The 26851-nt window shown below is 40.3% G+C and overlaps 1 long non-coding RNA gene across 1 annotated transcript in view; it reads left to right on the top strand.

The window, feature by feature from the left end:
* The window catches only part of LOC140912777 (uncharacterized), a 190596-nt gene extending 182306 nt beyond the window's left edge, over positions 1–8290 (top strand). Inside the window, exon 3 of the long non-coding RNA XR_012159377.1 lies at positions 8185–8290. This is a non-coding gene — a long non-coding RNA (uncharacterized lncRNA). The remainder of the gene's footprint in view (positions 1–8184) is intronic.
* Positions 8291–26851: the final 18561 nt, after the last annotated feature.

Genomic DNA, 26851 nt, shown 5'->3' with positions numbered 1-26851 from the left:
CAAAGTGATTGTGTGATTTTGTTACATTGATTATATTTAGTGTGCTGTGTCCTCTGTAGAAATGAGCCAATAGTTTGCAATGAGTAATTTATTTTACTAATTTGGCCTCTTTTCGTGTCTGCGAAATATCTGCAAGCAGACTACAGCATCCTCAAACTTCCATTTTTTTATTGTATCCACTTTTCAAATAGATTTAGTCTATGACTTGCTTGTGGGTATTTTGATATTTGAGCTTTGTTGCTTAGTTGTGATCTATTAGATAAGTTGCATTGTATTGTTTTGGTTCCCTCACTGGATGAGCACACATACTTTTCCAGCACAAATGCTTGTCTATGCAAATTTAAAATTTGGTTTCTGCAAATTCTGCAGTATATGACTTTGAAATTCACTTTCCATCAACATTTCTTTGAGTGAAACTCATATCCCTGAATATATCTGGAAAGTGAACACAACCCAAATGGATATATAGCTCTGTGGAGGATAGACTGAAAGAAAAAACTAGATTGCACAGTTACCATGAGCCTTGAGTAAGGACAGCACATAGGTGTGCTGCCTCAGAAGGTCTGTGTCACACCTTGTGACTCAGAGAATCACAATTCAGTCCCTTCTCCTCTTCACCTCAGGGGTGAAATAAATGGTGCCAGCCCTATATTTGCTCATCTCTGCTTGTCTGTGTATTGGCTTCGCCCACTCCTGTCTGCCCACTCCTTACCCACCTGCACAGGACTGGAAGAAGGGCCCTGTACAGGCTATTCTCTCTTTCTCTCTCCTGCACACAAGCCTGCAGTATGGGAGATAGATGCAGGGAACTAACTGACCAGTCAACCACGCACCTCATTTGGAACTGGAAGTACACAATCAGGCAGCAGCAACGCACATGCACACAGACACACACTACTGTTAAATTATTAAAATTATTAATACTGTTAAATTATTAAAAATAAATTATTAAAATAAAAGCGAAAGTTTTACAAAGATATTTGACAAGGTAAAGAAACTGTTTCTGTGCTTGTTTCTTTTAAATTAAGATGGTTAAAAGCAGCATTTTCCTTCTGCATAGTAGAGTTTCAAAGCTATATTAAAACAAACAACCTCCATTCCTGAGGTGTTCATAACTCTGAGGTTCAATTGTACTTAATTTGACTATCTACACCAGGCCATTCCAAATATTCTGTTAATGGTTATGATCCCCAACTACCATTCTCAAACTCTTCGGAATCCATATAAATAATCAATCGATTCTTACACATGAAGGAGTAAAGCAAAAAGTGTTTTTTATTATGCAGTAATATTTCCCTCAAACTGGTGTTATTTATAAGCAAATTAGCTCCCCCCAAAATAGCTGAAAACTTGTCCTCATACATTATGCCTATTGATTTATCTGGAACCCCGCCCCTTCCCCCCTCGCCCCCCGGACAGAATCTTTCTTTTGACTTCATCTGTATGAAAATAAATAAAGTGGAGTAACAGCCATCAGGATAAAACACAGTTGGACAAAGTGCCCACCAATCCAGAAAAGATGTAGTTACAAGGTTAAGAAGCAACATAATGATGTAGCTATACAAACTGAGGTTAATAACTAATCAGAGTCAACACTCATCAGTTACATAATGGAACTGGAAAGATGTATACTTTGGGTCTTCCTCCACTGAAATGAATAAAATTCTTTCCATTGACTTGAATGGGAGTTGGACTTGACCCCTGATGAGGCAACTTTAAAGTGAGAAATGATTAGTGAGAAAGGATTAGTGAGACCCATGATATTGAATCGGAACATACAAGTGAATGAGAATGGACACAGGGATGGACTTTAAATCACAGGCTGAGACTTTATTAAACTTGACACTGGAGAGGGGTAGTATCTAGCCCATTTCCTCATATCAGGAGGTGAACAGTTTACATGACTTCTGTTAGCCCACAACTCAGGGTAGACTCTCTGCTGCCTAATCCAAAGATTCAGCTTACTCTGCTGAATTCTCACTTCTTTCTCCCCCACTCCCCACCATGAAGGTGGTGAAAATACTGACTAGAGACCTCAGTCTGCAAAGACTTCAAAAAAGTCCCTTTTTTCGCATAGGCCCAAGGTTTGTCACCAAAATCCCAGTTCTCTTATTGCTGGCCCTGGACCTTTTGGCATTTTATCTGCACTGGACACCAGCTGCAAGTTGTGAGAAACTAAACATTCATACAATTCCTAACATTAACATTTTAAATCCTATTCCTACTTAACCTAACTGTCTCTATGATGCTATGAAGAAGGTGAAAAAATTGGCCCTGTTGGGAAAAATTTCTTCCTGACTGCTAAACAGGTGATCAGTCAGAGCCACAGCAACCTGAGAACAGTTTCTACACTATAGAAAGGGAGGGTGGGTTCAGCTAAAATGAGGCAAGAGACTCAAAACCCCCCAGGAAAGTGTTTGAAAGAGTGTGGGGAGAAAGAAGATGGTTGGCTCCTCTTGCTCTTTCTGGCTGGCCAATGGAGAAAGAAGGGATGACCCTGTTTACTTGCCCCATTTCATTCTGAAGCTATCTGGCACCTTAGAGATGGAATAAAGTCTCCCACCTGTTTAAACCAGCTGAGTGGCATTATAACTCATTATACAGCTGGGGTACTGTAGATAGTTTGGAGTTACAAACATTTCTTAAGAGCCACATTCACTTTACTAATGTCAAGCAGCCTCTTAGACTGCGAGTAGCCCCACCACAATCAACATGCGTAAGAGTGGCAGAATTTGCCCCTAACGATTACTAAGAATTTTATCTTTTCTTTCAGACTCATAAAATTAAAAAAAAAATTAGGTTGGAACTGAACCAATAACTTTTCTAATTATTACTCAGATTAACTACCAATGAAACAAAGGCATGATTACATGCAAAGGCATGCTTAGTATGCAAAGGAATAATTTACATAGAAATGCATAATTACATAAAATAGAAAGGAATAATTAGATCCCAAGTCTTAACAGACTGTTGACCAAAGTCTAAAAGAAATGAATGCATTTCGTGGTGTCAGTCTTAATAGTGAGTTTCATCATTAATTCCATTCATCATTGCTGCAACTCTCCTGAAAAGAACTTGCATGGAGGAGGGCTGCTGCAGGAAAAGACCGAGGTACATTAGCAGTTATATGAGGTAAAGATGAGTGGCACTGTCTTAGCCATAGCCAGTGTTATGAATCCTTTACTCTGATTAGCAATAAAGTCTCATTAAAATAAAAAAAAATGCTGGTGCATTCAGAGCTTGGTCTTGAAGAAACAACACAGTTAAAGATTGTTGTGTTTTGTATCTTCTCTCTACTTTTTATTGCCAAGACTTCATTTAAGAAAATAACTGTGATATTTTGGTCTGTATTGAATGTAACTAACAATGATCCATGGAAACCAATGCTGTAAAAGAAGCAAACAAAGAAACCCTGGAAAATGCACAAAAGGAAGCAAATGTACTCTGTAACCGCGTTGTAAGGCTGTTCCATAACTGAAAAATAACCCTTGGATACAAATCTTCTGTGCTGAAGAATAGAAAATGCATAGCATATAACAGGACCGCTTTCTGTGACTCTTACTGACACTAAGTAGTGGATTCTGCCACAAGCATTTCCACTGAAATGAATGGGAATACTTGAGGAATAAAATACTACTCAACAGAAGTGAGAAGGGATGCAATCTGCCCCTTATGAACCAGTTGTGCAAACACTTACTCATGTGCTTTACTTTCCACATGGGAGCAAAGCCTTAGATTTCAGTGGGAGTGTTCCTGTGCATAAAATAAAGCAAGTGAATAAATGTTTGTAGGATCTGAGCCTTAGTAAGGAACTATCCCATACAGCAAAATTATACTATGAAACCCTCCTATTGTGAAGCTATCCTTTCCCCACAGACACATTCCTATGGCTCAATCCGGCAGGATTCTGAGTTTTCTGGCCCTGATCTGGCAAAGAATGTGCTTATCTTGAAACTTATAAATAAAAATACAGAATCAATAGAACTGCCCCCAGGCTTTAAGTTTTGCACAGGGCCAGAGTGCGCAGAACATTGCAGAAACGAGTCCTATAACAAGAATTGCAATTTGCACATTACAACAAATTGAAACAATTCCAGGCATTCATTCCACTTTATTATAAATGGAGATACACTATATTAGAGTTCACTGAATCACTACAAATGAGCCCTACTGTAAGAGCATGTTGTAGAATCATTTGTGGATTTATTAGGCTATTAATATACAGGACATTTATCCCCTTCACAAGTGATAAAAAATGGCTTTTTGGTGGTAACAGACAAAAATGCTTTGCAACTAATATTTTTAACATACCAATTAATATTTTGAGCACTCATATTATATATTTCTGAGAGATAATGACTACAGTATTTATGATTACATATTTTTGAAAAATTGCATCAGAATTCCAGAAGAAATATATAAGTAGTTTTTAAAATTATCAATACACATGAAGACCACATGTTCATTTATGGAATCTAATAGTGGTTTGAAAGATCTAAAACTATTTTAAGATTATTTAAAAAAATGAATTGGTCAAAAATATTCTTCAAAGGCAATGGTGGGATTGTGGAATACTTTTAGAAGGTAGTAAAACTATTTCTGGGATTGAATTTTAAAGCAATCCTGATGAAATTAGGCTAGAAATCTTTGCAACATATTTTATTAGATTTCTTGTTAAATAACCACTGCTGGGGGCAGATTCTGCTGCCAGTTACAATAGCATGAATCTGGCATAGCTCCATTTAACTCAGTGGGTTTACTCTGGATTTACAATGATGTACGTGAGACCAGAACATGACCACTATAATTTGTACTTCAGTAGTTGTTTTGTTTTGAAACATTTTCTTGCTTTGAATTTGGGGTGCATATGACTATTTGAATGCTAATTGTTTATACAACATGAATCTGATCACCACTGGAGTATTCCAGTTTTATGCTGGCGTAACTCCACTGAAGTCAATGGAGATACACCAGACTTATACTCTGATAAAATGAGCAAATCAATTGAACAGGCCCAGTGTGTAGTTTGAAATTGACATAGAAATAAAAAGTGCAGAAATAATGGCTGAAATTTTTTGAAAATTCTTGTAATTTTTAATTATTTTCATAAAAAAAGCCTAGGTATATTGATTGAAAGAAATGAAACTTACATTTATATCAGACTTGTATCAAGAAAGCCATGGAAGAAGAACAGAGAAGCAGCTTTTTTATAACCTATGCATACTATTCTTAATTGTGAGGGACCCAGAAAAATATTTTTTATATATAGAAATGTAATGAAAGCATTACACAAAAGAGAAAATTGTTTCAATAGTCCCAGCAGTAGTTCAATGGCAAAACTCCCATTGACTTTAATAGAAAAGGATCAAGGCCATAATTAGTCCCATTAAAATCAATAGGTCTACCAATGAGTTTAAAACTACGCATGAGGATACATACTTTGCTAGATTAGGCCAGAGTGCTTAGCCCCCTTGAAGAATCAAGGAATTTAGTAAATCAGAAGTTCATAATCCTTTGACTATCCATAAAGAACTTAGATTTCAGATGGTAGCTGTGTTAGTCTGTGTCAGCAAAAACATTTACATCTTAATCATAAGAATGAGTTAATCTTAACATTTACATCTTAATCATAAGAATGAGTTATTACTTGATTTAAAAACCTAGTTTACTCAGTCATGGTGTTGTATGGTACATTCTGGTAAAGCATTCTATATTTTGCTTGGTAAATAAAAACTACAAGAAGAAAGTAATAAAAAAGGGACAAAATTCAGAAGTTTAAAGAATGAGATAAATTCATAGAGGACAGATCTATCAATGGCTATTAGTCATGATGGGCAGGGATGGTGTCCCTAACCTCTGTTTGCCAGAAGCTGGGAATGGACGACAGGGATCGATCGCTTGATGATGACCTGTTCCGTTCATTCCCTCTGGGGCATCTGGCATTGGCCACTGTTGGAAGAGAGGATACTGGGCTAGCTGGACCTTTGGTCTGGCCCAGTCTGGCCATTCTTATGTTCTATGTAATGTTAAAAAAATACCAATAAAGATGTGGCAGTTCATAATAAAACCTGTTACCTTTAGAGGCTCTAATAATCAATGACATGGAGATAAATTATTGAATTATAAATAATTCTTGAACAACAGTCTGGGTAGAATCATGAAATGTACTAGACTGGTACATACAACATAGCATAGGAAGGTGGATTTTATAATTATCTGAATTTACCCCATTATTTCCATGGCCTGTAAAATAAATAATACAAATTCAGAAAATTAATATCTAAGACCACACTTTTGAAGGAGTCTACTCTGCCTGGTCAGCAATTTTGTGCCAACAACTCTGCCTCTGGCATCACTGACTAGTTGAAATGATGTCTATCCACCTAACTTCTGTGCAGTCAAGTACTGATGATGTTTAAATATTGTCATTTGTGACCACAAAACTGAAATATAAGATCAAGATAAACCTGAAATAATAATAAATAATAATAATAACTAATAATAATGCAATAACTAATAATAATAAAATAATGTAATTTGAAGTTGCAACCTCAGGCCCTGTGCTTTTCTGAATAAGGATGCTTTCCTGAATCAGGGTCTTAATTAGTAGTAATGCCACTAATGCTTCTTCCTGCTGAAGTCCATGGAATAACTCCCATTGGCATCAGCGGTCCTGGATCAAAGCCTAAAACCTTTGTAAGTGAGGGAAGAATTAGTCCCAATATTTTCACATGTTTTCCATTGCTTTTGGAAGAAGTAATAGATATTTACTTTTAATTATAGCCCATCAACGTTTCAGGCTCCAGTTCACAATTATACAGCATCGCTAGTTAATTTTTTGCCACTTCATTGTTGGCACTTATCCTAGAACCATGTCTATTAGTGATGCCTCCCAATCAGCAGCTGGAACCTATAGGTCTTGGCAAGGCTTTGATTCAATGTGACTATCACAAATCAATTTCTTTGCTTTACAAGCCATTAAATGGGCTGGCATTCCAGGATGTTTGCACAGGCAGATTTAGTAGAAAGTCAGCCTAATCTGATCTGTTTTTTTTTCTCCAGAAAAATGTTGAAGCTTGCTCTTCAGCTGCAGTGATTGTATATCATTTTAACAGGGTTCAGCTAACACAAAAAATAAAGGAGAAATAGGCTCATGGAAAATAAACATGTATGGGAAAACTGACCCAAATATATATATCCTCAAAATACAATAAAATGGAGAGAGGGTTTTTTGGTGGGGAGGGGGAGGAAGGAGCAGGGGAAGGGGAACTAGGTAAGTAATCTCACTCTTTAATTGTATTTATGGTGTGTTTTTAAATAATGGGACAAACTCTCTCCTGTCAGTTACACTTCTGTAAATTTGGACTGACTGCTTTGATTTCAGTACAGTTATTTCAGATATACACTATGAGGTAAATAAGAGCAAAATTTGGTAGCAACTCTTATCTCTATGGATACTTTATTTAAAGGCAATGGAAAAATTAAAATAGAAAAAAGAAAACCCATGATTACAGTCAGAAGTAAAATGTGTGTTATAAAAGCTCTAAAAAAGCAAATGTATGAGTTAGAGCCCCAGTCCGGCGAAGTACTTAATCAAATGCTTAACTTAAAAACACACGAGCAGCGACAATAACTGGGGCCTAGGTATGTAATGCTCCAGTCCAGGGCTTAAATTCAGCTGTAGCTGTCCGGAGAAGAGCTCTGCTATCTTATACGCAGGGCCTGTAGGTGTGCTAGGAGCTTATTTAATGGATTGGGTCCCATTCAAAATCAAGAAGAAGAAGGAGGAGGAGGAGGAGGTGGTGCTGCTTGCCTACCTTATAACTTTTAGCCCAGTGGTTAAAACACTCATGGGGGGATATAGTAGACCGAAGTTAAATCCTCTCACTGCCTGAGGAGGAGAAAAGATTGAGAGGTCTCCCACCACTCAGGAGAGTGCTCTAATCACTGAACCATGGGATATTCTGGTGGAGGACTGGAACCTGGCTCCTCTCCTATTTCCTAAGTGGGTGGTAAAACCACCAGGCAACAGAATATTTTTTGTTTTTTCTCTCTGAACTGTGGGAGCTTTTGAGAATGAAGTTGTGTTCAGTATGTGCTGTGTGTATTAGCTGTGTTTCTGTTAGGTGGTGTCTAGTTTTGTTACTTGCTGTTTTTTGTTGCTTCCTCTGCTTTACTTTGCAGGCGCGGGGAGCTTTTTCATAGGGCCTATTTCTGATGGATTTGGAGATTTGACCTGCAAGCATGAGGTTCAGGGTGTGCCTGATGTCTCCTGTACTGTGGAGGATGTGTTGCAGAGCACAGGTAAGGTTCTTGGCTGGGCTATTATAAATCTGCCTTTTGAACGAGCAAATCTATAGTGATTTTCCTGGCCCAGGATCAGTTTGTGAATTGTTTGGGAGTCTTTGGTTCCAGTGTTTCCCTTATTTACTCCTGCTACTAAAATAGGGTCCCCCCCACATTTTTTCACATCCTCCTTTCTTTCACAATGAGACACTAGTGTCTGCTCTCTCCCATTATGGAATTTGTGCTTTTAGATTCTGTTACCTGGGTTCTTGCAGCCTCCGAGGCATGTTATGTTGTTCTGCTGCCAGGTTTATGTGGTTCTAAATTACCCCAAGCAGCCCTTGCACCTTGTTTTAAAGCACCACATAGATGCGGATGATGCTAAACTGGGAGGAGTGGTAGATACGCTGGAGGGGAGGGATAGGATACAGAAGGACCTAGACAAATTGGAGGATTGGGCCAAAAGAAATCTGATGAGGTTCAATAAGGATAAGTGTAGGGTCCTGCACTTAGGATGGAAGAATCCAATGCACCGCTACAGACTAGGGGCCGAATGGCTAGGCAGCAGTTCTGCGGAAAAGGACCTAGGGGTGACAGTGGACGAGAAGCTGGATATGAGTCAGCAGTGTGCCCTTGTTGCCAAGAAGGCCAATGGCATTTTGGGATGTATAAGTAGGGGCATAGCGAGCAGATCGAGGGACGTGATCATTCCCCTCAATTCGACATTGGTGAGGCCTCATCTGGAGTACTGTGTCCAGTTTTGGGCCCCACACTACAAGAAGGATGTGGATAAATTGGAGAGAGTCCAGCGAAGGGCAACAAAAATGATTAGGGGTCTAGAACACATGACTTATGAGGAGAGGCTGAGGGAGCTGGGATTGTTTAGTCTGCAGAAGAGAAGAATGAGGGGGGATTTGATAGCTGCTTTCAACTACCTGAAAGGGGGTTTCAAAGAGGATGGCTCTAGACTGTTCTCAATGGTAGCAGATGACAGAACGAGGAGTAATGGTCTCAAGTTGCAGTGGGGGAGGTTTAGATTGGATATTAGGAAAAACTTTTTCACTATGAGGGTGGTGAAACACTGGAATGCGTTACCTAGGGAGGTGGTAGAATCTCCTTCCTTAGAAGTTTTTAAGGTCAGGCTTGACAAAGCCCTGGCTGGGATGATTTAACTGGGAATTGGTCCTGCTTCGAGCAGGGGGTTGGACTAGATGACCTTCTGGGGTCCTTTCCAACCGTGATATTCCATGATTCTATGATTCTATGGGGTAGCTTATACAGTGTTTGCTACCTCTGAAAACATGGAAATGTTTCCTGTGTGGTGACCCTGGTCATCTGAGGGGGTCCTACCCGTGCACTGCTCTGGGTTCTATGGTAAGAAAGTGGGACCCCAGGATAGTGGGGTGGGGGCTGGAAAATCAAGGGACCAGCAGGAGACAGAGCCTACATCTGTACTGGCTGATTCTGTCTGCCCCACTCACCATATGTGGTCTGCCATTGTCCATGCAGCAGCCACCTCCCACTCCCAGAGGAATCCTCTGTTATAACCCCATCACTTGTGCCATGACGGAAGCGAGTCCTAGGAACACCTCCTTGCAGAGCAAGCAGAGACAGGTTCTAGAAATAGGCAGGGGGTGAAGAACAGACAGAGAGATTTGTGCGACTATTTCTAAAAGGGCTAACACCTTGGCCCCTGAGCTTTGGCAGTAGCTGAGGATCAAGCTATGTGCCGTGAGAAGGATAGTGCTGCACTGGGTGGTAGCCCCATCTCTGGAGTTCCCAGAGAGGAGCTGTCTCCTCCTGGTACGATGAGCCCTCAAGTTCCTGATCCTGCATGCTGCAGTGATGATGCTAGGTCCCTGTCTGGGGCTGCACTGCCTACCCCTCTTAGCAGATATCCCAGCTGCTCTCACTGAATCTCTTTCCTTCGTGAATGATGAGAATGTTACATCGGCAGCTCAGTGGTGTTCTGAGCTGGTAGAGTCTGAGGGGAATGTCGATAATCTCTCTGACTCCTCAGTGGTTCCTGATGTCCCAGCAGTCAGCCATATAGGAAGGGTGGGTACAGCATGAAGGAGATTAGTGACTTTTTGACCAGCACTTAAGGGAGGCAGGAAGTTGAACTTGAGGACTTTTCCCCTAATTTACAGCACTTTGTTCATGCAGCTGCCCTTGTCTTGAGAGAGATCTCAGTTGATCATAGAAAACATTTCCATCTCAAAAAGTTGTTGAGTAAAGTGCAGAAGCATGTGGGGGTTTCTCAAGATATATAAGCCTCCCCATGGCCCCATTCCTTCCCCCGACAAAGTACTTCCACTCTTCCTTATTTCTCTCTGCTTCTTGGCTCTCACCTTCTAGTGTCTGTGGGCTGCTCAATTTTGGCTCTCTAAATATTAATGGATGCTGGGATGGTCATAAAAGAGCACAACTCTTTGATTTTTCTCAGACAAAGATGGGTTGATTTTGTCCTCTTGCAAGATATGCAGTCAAACTCTGATAATCAGGGAAGCTGGCTGCAGGAATGAGAAGGAGAAGCTTTCCAATGTCATTGCTGGGGTAGCTGTTATTTTTCCTGGAGTGCAAGGGAACAGATCCTATCTATGAAGGAGGTTGTGCAAGGCAGGCTCCAGATGGAAACATGTACTGACACTGTTGGTTTTTAATATTTTACCATGTATGCCTGTGATGAAGCAGAAGAATTATCTGCTGGCATAGAAGGGGTAAAAGAGAGGCTTTGGGTCCAGCTAGCCCTGCCCAGTTATACCTACAGCCAATGCCAGGCCTGGAGGGGAGAGAAAAGGAGAGAACCTGGCTCAGTTCAGGGCTGATTGGTGAAGAGGAAAGAGCTAGCTGCGTCCCTACCTGAGGGGAAGAGTTGCTAGCCTGCCAACCAAGGCAGCCACCAGGAAATAAGCACCATCTCCCTGGCTAAAAGGAGATTGTGGAAGAGATTTAGAAGCCTACGAGATAACCAGGTGACCAAAGCACAGAGACATTGTGAAGTTCCAGCCCCGCCAAACTTTCGGCTGCCCCACTTAGAGGAAACTGGGACTACAACAGGATGCTGCCTAAGTCCCTGAGGAGGTAGTACTAGAGACAAGGCTGACCACAGCAACTTGGACTATATGGGCCATGTCCCAAAGTGAAGGAACAGCAGTAGGAAGTAGCCTAGGGCAGTGGACATAGACTCCCTACTGCGAGGTCTCCTACTCAGGGGTTAACTCACACAGGGCCCTGGGCTGGGACACAATGGAGTGTGAGAGCCCAGGTTCCTATACCCACTTCCTGCCTTTAAGACTGAGGTGCCTTAACCAAGCAAAGGGGTGCAAGTCAAAGTACTCCAGCCACTAGGATTGCCTAGCCCGGCAAGACCCCTGCACAGTTCTGGCGGAGAAAGTAGGAAAATCTGGGGGCAAAAAACCCTCAAGCAAAAACTACCTCCAACCCCCCTCTCACTGAATGGAGATGAGGCAGCTGCTAAAATGGATGGCTGAACAAAACACCCACAATCATCATCCAGCAGCAACAACTACTTCAGCAAATAGCCAGCTAGCAACAGCAGTTGATCCATGAGCTATTGGACCAGCAGCAACAACAGCTTCAGCAGGTGGTCCAGCAGGTGATCATGACACTATAGTCACCAGCTCCTGTGGAGCCAGAGAACCCCACTCCAGTTGTGACTCCCGCCGCTATCAGGCTTACCAAGCCCCCTCTTACAGTGCCCCCCACACAGCCTTTTGGACCAGATTCAGAGGCATATTAACCATTTTTAGAGGGGAATAGTTACCACAGGTTACTCCCTGCTTTGTTGTTCATGCCATTAGATGAGGAGGGCCAGGGCTCATTGATTTAGTCTGGAGGGTGGCAGCCTCTTGCCTGCAGTCTGTTCAGTGGTTGCTGTACTCCAATTCCCCACTGGCCTGAAATTCTGTCTTTCCTCCATCTTGCTGGACTCTCACCTATATTGCTGGTACCTGATCGATTAGAGAGTCTAGATTTGCCTCCATTCTATTATGGTCTTTTTAATGCCTGCCAAATTTTGTGAAGTGCAAGGCCAGACCAGGTGCTTTCCAGTTTACGGTTCTTGGAAGAACCATTCTTTTTTTAACCCACTTTTTCCTGTTGAAGCTCTCTTTTTCCAGGAACCTGTTTTCTGTCTTTACCCATGCCAAGTTGACCAAGCTGTCCCACCTGATTGTTCCTAGTTGATCAAGCTGGATGTCGGTGGTGTCTCTTGCAGTTCATACCAGTATCCAGTCTGTGGGTTTGTTGTTGTGGTGGTGTGGTGTGTGGGTTGGTTTTTTTTTTTTGTTAATACAAGGCCCTCAGTGGCTGCTGAGTATTTGCAGAAAGGTTTTGCAGGAAATGGTCATCCTGGGGGTGGGATATCCCATGATTCTTTCACTAATTATCTGCCTTTCTGAGGATTAGATCCTTGTGCAATGAGATGGTTGTCCTGGAAGGGCTTGGTAAATGTTCCTTTTGCAGACATGGCCAAGAAACAGCTCTGAGGCATATGTGTCAAGATGTGGCATTATGCTACACTCTCTGATCTCCCTGATATGACCTTGGGTGAGTCTGTGTCCCGGGCTCGGCAGACGCTGTACAAACCTCCCCTTCATAGGCACTCTGGTGACTTGCCGTGGAAGGACCTGCATTGCTTCCTATCAATCTATCATTTTATGAACTATATTACTCCTGAGATGTCTGTGAAGTACTTCCTCTGTTTGGTTTTGGATGTGGTTCATTTTTTCCTATATTTCCCCAATTTGAGTCCCGCTTTTGGTTTTTTGTAGCAGCTTTTCAGTGGTTTGGGACTAGTTTTCTCCAAGCCCCTGTTTCTTCTGGCAGTGAGATACAATGCTTGCATTTTGGCCAGTTTCCTGCTGGCTTATTTTCTGTTGGTTCAGGCAAAACTGGCCATTTTGAAATCTTACCAGAACAGAGTGAAGGTGGAAGAGGCATGTGATATTTACCACTATTCTGCCCCCGGATTGTGGCCTGATTGCAGACTGATTTACACCTTTTATACATTGACTTGTAACCTGGATGTTTTGCAGTTGACTTGGTATGTTAACAATATTTTGAGTGAACTTGGTGGTGGTGATACTTTAGTGATCCATGTTTAATGTTTGCTTAAGATGCATTACTTTATTTTATTCATATCTTTTTGTGTATATATTGTAATTTTATAACATTTTAAATAGTTTTTAATGTGATTTTCATATGAAAAGATATTTCTTCATGTCATCTCTCTTTCTCTCTCTCTGTCTCACCCCCACCCCTCCCAGTTTCCTCCTATCCTGTGCCACACTCATTCATGCTCACAAGAAACGGTTTAGGTGGCTAAGCCGCCTGACTCCAGGAAAGGAGTCCTTTGGTGTGCTGAGCATCACAACACCTCAGTCCTTTTTTGGATCCAGGCCCTAGTTCCTTTCAACACATCAGCATGTTGGGCAGGTTGGCTTTGTTCTCATCATGAATATTTTCATGTTCTTAGGTGGGTGGTTCCCATAGTAATGGTACATTAATCCTACAGGTTTCACGACCTTTCCCCCGGTTTCTCAGAATTATGCCTAGTTTCAAATGTCAATTTCCAAATCACGACCTGATTCACTCCATTCTACAGCATAACCTACAGTTCGGCAGTAGTCTTTTTGGTATGAATCTGAATCAGAGTTTTACTCCCTGCTTCTCAGAGAAGGTCTGATGCAAAGCCCATTGGAGTCAATGACAATACTCCCACTCCCACTTGAATCAGCTGTGGATCAGGTTCAGAATACACTTTCTGCATTTTCACTAAAAGACTTCTGAGTGTTCTTTCTGACCTTTTGTGAGACTAAGGGAAACCTACAAGATAAATAAATGGGGTAAGCCTGGATTCCCAAAACTACTTTATTCACTAGAATTCAAACACTTGGAAATCACTCCCTGCAGCTCCAGTAAATAGGAAAAGTGCAAAATGAGATAAATGACTCATGGCTAAGGAAATAATCTTAGTTAAAACTAATGAGGAAGCTAATTGAAACCATTTATCTCTGCAGCAGGTTTATTAACATGCTGCCGTCTGTATTTGTGTCAACATATCTGTATGTACAAGTTTACGGAAAGTTTTGATGTCCATTCATGTTATTTAGATAAATACAGTAAGGCTTTAAATTGTATAGGTACCCAATTACATTTAAATTAGGTCCTTTTGGCTATCTTGGACTTCCATTTGATTTCATTTCTCAATCAAAGACAGAATAATTAATATTGATAAAAGCAAACTTGTCTTAGTCATTGATTAGCTGCATATTTTGTCTCCCTTTAGCTTGTTCTTTTACTGAGCTACTGTAGGAAAACAGAATCCAGCTAGCTGTGTAAACTAGTTATGATGTGTTTGGGACTGATAACATCTGATGCCTCACAAATGACAGATCACATCCTTCCTCTCTGAAGGATTACTTTGTAGGGAAGGGGTGCAGACCAAACTGGATGAGCAAGCATCTCAATCAGATGATTAAGAGAAAGCAGAAAGTCTATGAGGAATGGAAAAGAGGATGGATCAGCGAAGACAGCTACCTCTTGGAGGTCAGAAAGTGCAGTGATAAAGTGAGAACTGCCAAAGCCAAGCAGAGTTGGATGTTACAAAGGAAATTAAAACCAATAGTAAAAGGTTGTATAGCCATATAAATAAAAGAAAACAAGGAAAGAAGTGGGACTGCTAAACACTGAGGATGTGGTGGAGATGAAAGATAATCGAGGCACGTCCCAACACCTAAATAAATACTTTTCAATTTTTAATGATGGTAAAGAGGAACTTGGGGGTAGTAGCAGTGTAGCTAATGGCAATAAAGATATGGAAGTAGAAATTATCACATCCTGAGGTGGAAGTCAAACTCAAACAGTTTAATGGGACTAAACTGAGGGGGCGAGAGGAGGCGGGGGCTGGATAATCTCCATCTAAGAATATTAAAGGAACCAGCACATGAAATTGCAAGCCCAATAGCAAGGATTTTTATTGAATCTGTAAACTCGGGGGTCATACACTATGACTGGAGAAATGCTAATATATAGTACCTATTTTTAAGAAAGGTTAAAAAAAACGATCCAGGAAACTACAGGCCTGTTAGTTTGACCTCTGTTGTATGCAAGGACTTGGAACAAATTTTGAAATAGAAGATAGTTAAGGACATAGAAGTAAATTGTAATTGGGATAAAATACAGCATGGGTTTTATGAAAGGTAGATCATGCCAGGCTAACCTGATCTCTTCCTTTGAAAAGATAACTGATTTTTTTAGACAAAGGAAATGTAGTAGATCTAATCTACCTGGATTTTAGTAAGGCATTTGATACAGTTCTACATGGGAAATTATTAGTTAAATTTGGAGAAAATGAGAATTGAAAGATGAATAAGGAACTGGTTAAGTGAGCCTCTACAATGGGTCATACTGAAAGGTGAAATGCCAGGCTGGAGGGAGGCTACTAGTTCTTCAGGGATCCGTTTTGGGGCCAGTCTTATTTAACATTTTTATTAATGACCTTGGCACAAAAAATGGGTGTGCGCTAATAAAATTTGCAGATGACACATAGTTGGGAGCTATTGCCAATACAAAGGAGGACTTGAATATCATATTAAAAGATCTGGATGACCTTGAAAACTAGAGTAATTGAAATGGGATGAAATGTAATAATGCAAGGTCATGCACTTACTAACAACAAGATTTTTTTTTTGCTATAAACTGGAGATTTATCAGTTGGAAGTGACAGAGGAGTAGAAAGACCTGGGTGTATTGGTTGATCATAGAATGACTATGAGATGCCAATGTGATGCAGCAGTGAAAAAAGCTAATGCAGTCCTAGGATGCATCAGGTGAAGTATTGCCAAAAGGGATAGGGGAGTGTTAGTACTATTATAGAAGGCACAGGTGAGAACTCATCTGGAATGCTATCTCCCATGTTTAAAAAAGATGAATTAAAACTGGAACAGGTGCAGAGAAGGGCAGCTAGGATGATCCAAGGAATGGAAAACCTACCTTATGAGACAAGAAGTTTTTGGAAAACGTAGGGGACAATTTCCTGGTGCAAGTGCTAGAGGAGCCAACTGGGGGGGGAGCTTTTCTTGACCTGCCGCTCACAAACCAGGAAGAATCAGTGGGGGAAGCAAAAGTGGATGGGAATTTGGGAGGCAGTGACCATGAGTTGGTTGAGTTCAGGATCCTGACACAGGGAAGAAAGGTAAGCAGCAGGATACGGACCCTGGACTTCAGGAAAGCAGACTTCGACTCCCTCAGGGAACGGATGGGTAGGATCCCCTGGGTGACTAACATGAAGGGGAAAGGAGTCCAGGAGAGCTGGCTGTATTTCAAGGAATCCCTGTTGAGGTTACAGGGACAAACCATCCCGATGTGTCGAAAGAATAGTAAATATGGCAGGCGTCCAGCTTGGCTTAACAGTGAAATCCTAGCGGATCTTAAACATAAAAAAGAAGCTTACAAGAAGTAGAATGTTGGACATATGACCAGGGAAGAGTATAAAAATATTGCTTGGGCATGTAGGAATGAAATCAGGAGGGCCAAATCGCACCTGGAGCTGCAGCTAGAAAGAGATGTCAAGAGTAACAAGAAGGGTGTCTTCAGGTATGTTGGCAACAAGAAGAAAGCCAAGGAAAGTGTGGGCCCCTTACTGAATGAGGGAGGCAACCTAGTGACAGAGGATGTGGAAAAAGCTAATGTACTCAATGCTTTTTTTGCCTCTGTCTTCACTAACAAGGTCAGCTCCCAGACTTCTGTGCTGGGCATCACAGCATGGGGAGTAGATGGCCAGCCCTCTGTGGAGAAAGAGGTGGTTAGGAACTATTTAGAAAAGCTGGACGTGCACAAGTCCATGGGGCCGGACGAGTTGCATCCGAGAGTGCTAAAAGAACTGGCGGCTGTGACTGCAGAGCCATTGGCCATTATCTTTGAAAACTCATGGCGAACAGGGGAAGTCCCGGATGACTGGAAAAAGGCTAATGTAGAGCCAATCTTTAAAAAAGGGAAGAAGGAGGATTCTGGGAACTATAGGCCAGTCAGCCTCACCTCAGTCCCCGGAAAAATCATGGAGCAGGTCCTCAAAGAATCAATCCTGAAGCACTTAGATGAGAGGAAAGTAATCAGGAACAGTCAGCATGGATTCACCAAGGGAAGGTCATGCCTGACTAATCTAATCGCCTTCTATGATGAGATTACTGGTTCTGTGGATGAAGGGAAAGCAGTGGATGTATTGTTTCTTGACTTTAGCAAAGCTTTTGACACGGTCCCCCACAGTATTCTTGTCAGGAAGTTAAAGAGGTATGGGCTGGATGAATGCACTATAAGGTGGGTAGAAAGTTGGCTAGATTGTCAGGCTCAACGGATCAATGGCTCCATGTCTAGTTGGCAGCCGGTGTCAAGTGGAGTGCCCCAGGGGTCGGTCCTGGGGCCGGTTTTGTTCAATATCTTCATAAATGATCTGGAGGATGGTGTGGATTGCACTCTCAGCAAATTTGCGGATGATACTAAACTAGGAGGAGTGGTAGATACGCTGGAGGGCAGGGATAGGATACAGAGGGACCTAGATAAATTGGAGGATTGGGCCAAAAGAAATCTGATGAGGTTCAATAAGGATAAGTGCAGGGTCCTGCACTTACGACGGAAGAACCCAATTCACAGCTACAGACTAGGGACTGAATGGCTAGGCAGCAGTTCTGCGGAAAAGGACCTAGGGGTGACAGTGGACGAGAAGCTGGATATGAATCAGCAGTGTGCCCTTGTTGCCAAGAAGGCCAATGGCATTTTGGGATGTATAAGTAGGGGCATAGCGAGCAGATCGAGGGACGTGATCGTCCCCCTCTATTCGACATTGGTGAGGCCTCATCTGGAGTACTGTGTCCAGTTTTGGGCCCCACACTACAAGAAGGATGTGGATAAATTGGAGAGAGTCCAGCGAAGGGCAACAAAAATGATTAGGGGTCTGGAACACATGACTTATGAGGAGAGGCTGAGGGAACTGGGATTGTTTAGCCTGCAGAAGAGAAGAATGAGGGGGGATTTGATAGCTGCTTTCAACTACCTGAGAGGTGGTTCCAGAGAGGATGGTTCTAGACTATTCTCAGTGGTAGAAGAGGACAGGACAAGGAGTAATGGTCTCAAGTTGCAGTGGGGGAGGTTTAGGTTGGATATTAGGAAAAACTTTTTCACTTGGAGGGTGGTGAAACACTGGAATGCGTTACCTAGGGAGGTGGTAGAATCTCCTTCCTTAGAAGTTTTTAAGGTCAGGCTTGACAAAGCCCTGGCTGGGATGATTTAATTGGGGATTGGTACTGCTTTGAGCAGGGGGTTGGACTAGATGACCTCCTGAGGTCCCTTCCAACCCTGATATTCTATGATTCTATGATTCTAAGACACCAAGAGCTTGGATTGTTTAGCCCAACCGAAAGAAGGCTGAGGGGAGATATGATTGCTCTCTATAAATACATCAGAGGGATAAATACCAGGGAGGGAGAGGAGTTATTTAAGGTAAGCACCAATGTGGACACAAGAACAAATGGCTATAAACTGGCCACCAACAAGTTTAGGCTTGAAATTAGATGAAGTTTCTAACCATCAGAGGAGTGAAGTTCTGGAACATACTTCCAAAGGGAGCACTGGGGGAAAAAAACAAACTAGTTTCAAGACTGAGTCTGATTAAATTTATGGAGGGGATGATATGATGTGACTGCCTACAGTGCAGTATAGCTGATCTGTGATTGGTAGCAGCAAATATCTCTAATGGCTGGTGATGGAACACTAAATCGAGAGAGCTCTGAGTTACTACAGAGAATTCTTTCCCAGGTGTCTATCTGGTAGGTCTTGCCAAGATGCTTAGGGTCCAACTGATTGCCATATTTGGGGCTGGGAAGGAATTTTCTCCCGGGTAAGACTGGAAGAGACCCTGGGCATTTTTTGTCTTCCTCTGCAGCCTGGGGCACAATAACTTGCAGATTTAAACTAGTGTACATGGCAGATAATCTGTTACTTTAAGTCTTTAAATCATGATTTGAGCACTTCAGTAAATCAACCGGAGGTTATGTGTCTATAACATGAGTGGATGGGCAAGGTTCTATGGACTGAAATGTGAAGGAGGTCAGACTAGATGATCATGATGGTCCCTTCAGACTTTAGAGTCTATGAGTAGGTTAGATGGATTAAGATAACCTCATAACCTAATTTAAGCTTTCACCTTTTGAAATATTTTGCTTGAAAATGTTTTGATCTCACCTGAAACTGCTTAACTGTCATATTAACCATATAACTCTAATGGTTGTTGATTATGACCCCATTCACTCCAAGATAATATCACGGTAACCTTTCAAAAATAGGGAAATACAATAAACTTTCTTTTTTCTATTCTTTGCTTTCATTTTCTCCTATACAACTCATTGATCTATTATTTCCAGCTGATGAACCTTGCTGTAAACCCTTTATGCTCTTTTAATGCAGAAACTAAACATCACATTCACACCTTGAAGACAACCTACGTTTTCAAACAATGTGGTAAATGATGTTAATTGAACTGAAGTCTACAATTATAATGCAGCAGAAGGCTAATAAACAATAAAGGAAACAATTTCTTCTTGGAGCATAACTGAATGCATTTTCAGCACATTATGTCTCTGTGGAAACAATTAAACTTGATAACAAAATCTCATGCTTGTATAACTTTCATTTTTTGCTTAACTGCCAAGCTACTTGGGCCGTACAGTACATTTGAATAGGAAATAAGCATCTGATTTCTTTTAATATCCAACTGATAATATGCTTCCTCTAAAGAAAGGCTTGTGCTACACGAGCTGCCTAGTAGTTCATTATTTTTTTCAGTCCTAGTCATGCTGCTAGAGCTTACAATTAAGCTAAAAAAAATCAAACATATATATTCAACAAAATGACACTATCCATCAATCCATCCTATCTATTAGGCCAAAAAAATGTTTAAAATTGCATTGGAAGTTGATGTGAAGAGAACAATAGCAATTGCCTTTTGAGTTCACATATTTTGCTAACTAAAACAATTTAAAATATAATTAAGAACACCAGGTAATTTTAGTATAGATAATGGTCCAGATAAGACACCATTCAGGGTTACAAGACATAACTGAGAGGCAATAATGATGACATTCATTCTTTTAATAAGGCTAATCACATAGAGCTCTTGGGAAGAAAGAGGCTACTGTAGTTATGTACCTTAAGTGAGGTTCTAATAATCCTATTAAGGAAAGATCCCAAAGTCATTACTTAGAGACCTATTCTAAGGGGAGCTACTGCACTAAGAAGTTTCATATTTCTATAACTTAAACCGAAAGTGGTTTAACACACATTTCTGCCAAACTTAGTGCCTGATCCTGTAAATCCTTTTAAAATCTATAAAACTACTCCTATGAGTAATGATTATCCAAGTGAATCGGAACTTGCAACACTAGACTCTTGGTTTAAAAAAAGTCCAATCCACGAGGCAGGCAGCACTTTGAACTTACATGCTCAGTGTTTACACAGGTCATATCTTAATTACTCAACAGCTTCATCATATTACTAGGCAAATACTGGAAACAATTTTCTTGGTTGTATCTTGTCAGAGGAGAAAAGTGACACACATTGGCATGAACTTCCTTTTGCACACTATATCAAACAGGCTAAGTTTGCAGAGTTACTTTGGATGGTATAGATATATGGACAATGCTGTGGTTGAATTACATTATTCTTCGACTGGAAAGAAGTGAAATATTTCATATTTCTCCAGACAATCAATCAAATACCATTTATCTTCAGTTAACTGGTGGGTCTGATCAGAAATTTTCTGATAAATAGGGATTCAGTTGAGAAGCCAGCTTGAAGACTTACTTACATGAAACTCTGCTCGCCACTTGAGAGCAGTTTTTAGAGATTTTCTTATTATAAATAGATAAAGTGTCAGCATTCCCCAAATACCATTCTAGTAATGGCGTGTTGTAACTATTGGTAAATGACTAATAACCACTGTAAATACTAACACGTGCTGCTAACTGGTTCCCAAATTGTTTCAGAAGAATTAGAAGAAAATAAGACTCGAGTATGACAAAAATCCCTTTTTATGTTCCTCTCCACTGAAGAAGTTTGTTACAAAACTAAAAAGAACCTATATCTTAGCAGAACTAATAGCTGGGTATCTTTCACTCAAGACCTCTGCTGATGACCATATGCTGTCCAGCGTACAATGTCTCAATTGAACTGTAGGTTGCATTTCTGTGTAAGCTACAGCTCTATCCATCTCACAATGAAAGTTCAAGAGATTGCCAATCCCATCCTGGCTGCTGTTGTCTTTCTGAAGACTGCAGATTGGTTTAAATACTTTTTTAATGTCTTTCTGGTGTGCTAGGAATGGAAATCCCTTTCACTCTGAGATCTGAAAATGTTGCAGGACGTATTGTAGTCAATGAGACAAAATAGCATTATTGCAAGCTAGAGTTTGTGATTAATCATAGAAGAGCTCACTCAGAAAAGTATGATATGACTATGATCACATTATTTACTCTAGATTTCAGGTGATGTTCATAAGATGATTTTCTAGGTTCCATCTCTTACTTTCTTATGAAGATTTTTTTTCATTTCTGTATTCTGCCATTTTAATAAATCATAGAACAGGCCCCAAAATGCCCTGTGCAGGTAACATCAGTGGAACCACCCATATCAGTAAAATGTGCATGATTGGCTTTAATTCATCAATGACCTCTTGAGCTTAAAGTTCCAGATAGAAGCAGAAAAACTCCGAAGTTCTGAGATTTAATGCATTAATATTTAATGATTGTGGTGGTAGACAAGACAAACTTTTATTTAAGTTATGTTATAAATATGAATTTATTTGCCTGTCCCTTTGTGAACAAAAGCACCCCTATATTCAGACCCTACACACTATGGTGATAATCATTGTATAAAATATGCCTTGCAAGGTATTATCTGAAAACTAATAACTCAGTTGTCAATAATATCATGGTGACATTTATGCAGCAATATTATATGTTAAATTATGAATTCTCCTTGTATGATGTTATTAGCACATAATGAAAACCAGACAACCCTGCCTAGGGAAAAATTGTTAAACAGATCTGTCCTCAACAAAGGAATGTGTGTTTACCTCAATTTACATATAAGTAGTAAACAGGATCCTCCAGAGAGCATGGGGAAGAGTTGTTGGGAAACAGAACAAATTGCATTTTAGCAAACCAAGTGGGGGAAGAAAGAGCAAGGAGCCTCCTTCACCACCAGACTTCATTACCCCTTCCTCAGTGTTAGGATATACTTTACTTTGTTGGGTGACCTTCAAAATAATCCACTTAAAAGGTTCACTAGACTGTAAAAGAAAGGGGCAGCAAACCTGCAAGTTATCTCTTTTTCACCTTAGAAAACAAAGACATCCACACATTTGGGAGATCCTGAGGTAAGGGTCAGTTGCCATCTTGCTGGAAGACTATGGGTGAGAAAGGCTATCTTGAACAAAGCCTCAAACAAAAACTTGCTAGATTCAATTTTAGACTTTTAGACATATATTTTCACTTTTATTTGCTGAAAACCATTTCAAAATATCTCATATACTTCAGTTCACTTAAAATCCTATCTTCCTTTGGTAATAAACTTCTTTGATTTTTAATTTAAACCAATCCAGTACTGTGTTTAAACTGAACTGTTCGGTAACTCCAGTTAAAGTAACAAACTGTTGAATATTGACTCCATAAAGTGGCAGTGAACCTCACTATAGAAGCTGCCCAGGAGAGGGCTGGACACTGCAGAACACATGGTTTTGGGGAAAATCTAGGACTGGGCATGTGTTGGGATCACCCTGAAAGTAGTAACCAAGGCTGGTAGAAGCTAGAATGGGTCTGTGGGGCTGTAGACAGGCTGCTAGGGTCAAAACTACTGCCTCTGGGCTGTCTAGCAGACAGACACTCGGGGTGTGACCTACATGTTGGTAGGCTGGTTGTGAGCAGCCGAGGTTGGGAGCTACAACAGCAAAACGTTGTGAGGCACCCAAGGTTTCAGGGCAGGTGGTTACACAACCCCCCTCTGGTCTGGATTGTACTCCAGAATATGATACCAATACACTGTAATAACATGTATAGCTGTGCCAATAAGAAATGCCTCCATCATTATAAATGAAAAATAAACTCACTACTAACTAGTTTTTTCACTTTTAGTTGGGTGCTCATCCTATGAGTTGAAACCTGAGATTAAGATTTCAAGCCATTTAGTTAAGATGATCTATCAGCATGCTTAACTTGTGTGATTACATGTACAGATCATGCAGGCCTGCTATTTGAACCATGGGATTCTGTGAGTCTGTTTAAATTGGTTTGCTAGATCATTTACAGTGTCTAAGGAGGTGCTCTGAACTGTTCATTTGTAATCATAGGCTCCACAATATTATCTCCTAGCATAGAACAAGGTTGTACTAAATGATAAATAAATGAATTACAAATGTGTAAATTAAAATGTAGAAACAGCATCATATTCGGGAATGTAAATATTAAGATAATACCCAGTTTCCAATTATTCCTTTCAATAGATCCCAGAGTCTGATTTCCTTTATGAAATAATGTGGTATTTGAAATGCTTACATTTATTCCCCTGATTTGTTCCTGTTTCGATTAAACTTTCTTCTTAATAAATTGCTTTTGTGGAGAATAGCTGCAAAATGAACTTGTTATGCAAATTGAATTTCAGTATGCCTTGTGCATATGCTTGCAAATAGTTAGGGGTCATATCGCTTCAACTCTTGCTGTAAAACACAATGTAGGGAGCTAAGAGGAAGAAGTCTACAAGGATTTCCTTCACTGAAGTCAAGAGAAATATGAGCTTACTTAGATTGCAAGCTCTTGCAGGAATCATTTTTTTGTTCTGTGTTTGTACAGAGTCTAGCACAACTGGGCCCTGGTCCATGATCAGTGCTCCTAAGACAATATATGTCAGTTCTTATAATAGCTGAGCCTGTTCTCCTGTGCTTAACATAAAGATGCGTATATCAGTCCATGCTGCCATATCATACCTTCTCCAGATGGCTATTTACAGCTCTCATTCCCTTTAAAGAAGAGATCAGGCAGTAAAATCTGGATTAGGAATTCAGACACTTCAAACTTCCAGGGCTTTTGGATCAATTTATTTTAATGATAGGAGTCATTTACAAAATGTGGAAGTAGGTCCAGGTTCAATTTCTGAACACGGATTAAGTCTGGGGTTTTTAAAATCTGATGTTTGAGACATAACTCCTTCAGAATTAAATTTTGATTTCTTGGTACCATTATTTATTTCATATATTTTAAAAAAAGTTTTAATGCACTGTTGAGGTGATTTATTCTCTTCTATTCAGGTCTTATTCTGTGGTTATCATTGTGATAGCTGAGCACCTGGTACTTTGCCCTCCACCCCACTTCCCCAGATTAGGGAAACCAGGATTATCTGCCTCTAAACAGACCATGTTTAGGTTTAAAATCCACATCTTTAATTGGTGTAAATTGATGTAGCTCCAGTGGAGTAAATGAATCTATTCTGATTTACATCATCTGTTACATGTTACATCATCTCATATGTTTGCAATAATGTTTATGAATAACTCACTGTCTCTCCCTCCGCGCCCCCCCCCCCCCGCCCCAGGCCTGAAACAGGGCAGTTATCCAAATTGCAGTTTACTAGCTCTAGTTTCCCACCTCAACCAGGGTGTATTCATCTCACTTCTTCTAAATCAATAGTGTCAAAATATAAAAGCAAGAGAACTAGAGATCTAGCTTCCAACAGTCTCTGTATTCTCAGTACTAGAGTAGTCACAAGATGGTCTGGAAAGCCCCCTTGACAGGTTTAGAAACTCAGGTGAACAGATGATAGCTCATACTTTAGAGGCAACCTGAAGATATTCTTGTGGGTTGGGTTAAACCGAGTTTAAACTGTTAGGTGTGACCTCCATACATCATTTAAGGTAGCTGAAAGAGACAGCTGAACACCCACCTCTTAAGACGAAGGGGTATGCAAGCCTGCCCAGGAATTTGATGTGTGTGTGTGTGGTGGGCTCCACTATGTATTTGTCTTTATGTGTGTGGTGGTGGTGGGGGCGGTGGAAGGGAGTCAGAGAGAAGTTGCAGGGGAGGAGAGAAGAGCTGGGCTGAAGAGACATACTGCCTGGACGGTTTTACAGAGGCTTAGGGCTGTAAGTAAAGAAACTGTCTCCTACTATTTTGGTTCTTTCTGTGTCCAGCAAAACAGTACTTTACACGTTCTTTGTAAATAAGAGTCTTAAAAGCTACCAGGCCCCACTCTCAATTTTCCTTCCAACTGGAAAAACCTATTGGACCCTGAAATTTGGCCAGCTGCTCAGGTTAAAAGTGGCATCATTATTGACCTTAGAAATATTTAGGAAAACATCTCCATTAGTAAAATTAGAAGGAGAGCTGATAAAGACCAAGTGGGCTAAGTTCTAATAGAATTAAGAAAAGCTAGCAGCTAAGGAGTTGACGGCTCTTCTGTTTTCTGTGTCTCAAAATGAAGGAGGACATATTTAGTGAGAGATTTATCAGACTTGGGGAAGCAGAAAAATTTCAAATAAACTTTTGCAAGTGTAATGAGAATCTGTCAGAGAGAGAAAACAGTAAATCATTTTTAAAATGACATGTTCTCATTGCCATCACAATGACTTCAATTGGAGCAGGAATAGGCTCAAAGTGATTTTTTTTATATTAATCTTCTCTTTTAGCACTCAAGTCACTGTATTTAAATTCCTCTTTCATACTGTATCTACTCCAGCTCCTATAATTCCATTGTCAAAATTACATTGGCCTAGATCCTCAATAGTATTTAAGCACCTAATTCTCCTTGATTTCAATGGGAGTTAGGCACCTATTAATATCTTTGAGGATCTGGTACATAGTTAATTCCAGATTTATTCCAATGGATGTAATAAATAAATTGCACTTAAAAAAAGTATCATTTTAGGTAAAAAAAAATGAGAAGGAAGAAATGTAAAATATAATCAGGAAGATACAGTTAAATTATTTTAGTTCCTTTAGTGAACTTTTGGGGAAAAAAACAAACAGGTTTTCAATGGAATTGCCAGCCATGATCTCTGAAATAGAATGAATGGCTTTTGGCAATTCGATCTTCAACATTCATTGTCTGGCCACCTGATATATTGTAGATTGAGATGGAGTTGATTATGTTTTGCAATCTTCTTCCCCCAGAACTGTCTTCAGTTTCAGGTAACTCATGAACAACAGGGACAGATAGAATGAACTGAAATCATGACATTGAAAATACCTGAGTTTATCTATTGTTGTTTCTAGTTGTTTTCAGGGAGAAGTTACACAGTGGAGTCGAGATTGCAAACAGGCATACAGTATGACTGTGAGCTTCAAACATATTTGCTTTTTTGCCTTAGTGTGTTAGTCATACTTTCTGATATGTAAACATGACAGGAGACGTTGACAAGTTAAAAAACAAACAAACAATTCCACCAAACTCCTTGTTTAGCTAGAGTTTATAAAATATTCTTTACTCCAAGAATTTGAATTTA

The sequence above is a fragment of the Lepidochelys kempii genome, chromosome 6 (genome assembly GCF_965140265.1).
Source record: "Lepidochelys kempii isolate rLepKem1 chromosome 6, rLepKem1.hap2, whole genome shotgun sequence".
NCBI classification, from domain to species: Eukaryota; Metazoa; Chordata; order Testudines; family Cheloniidae; genus Lepidochelys; species Lepidochelys kempii.
Note: the sequence above shows the minus strand (reverse complement) of the source record. Positions and strands in the feature narration are given on the sequence as shown.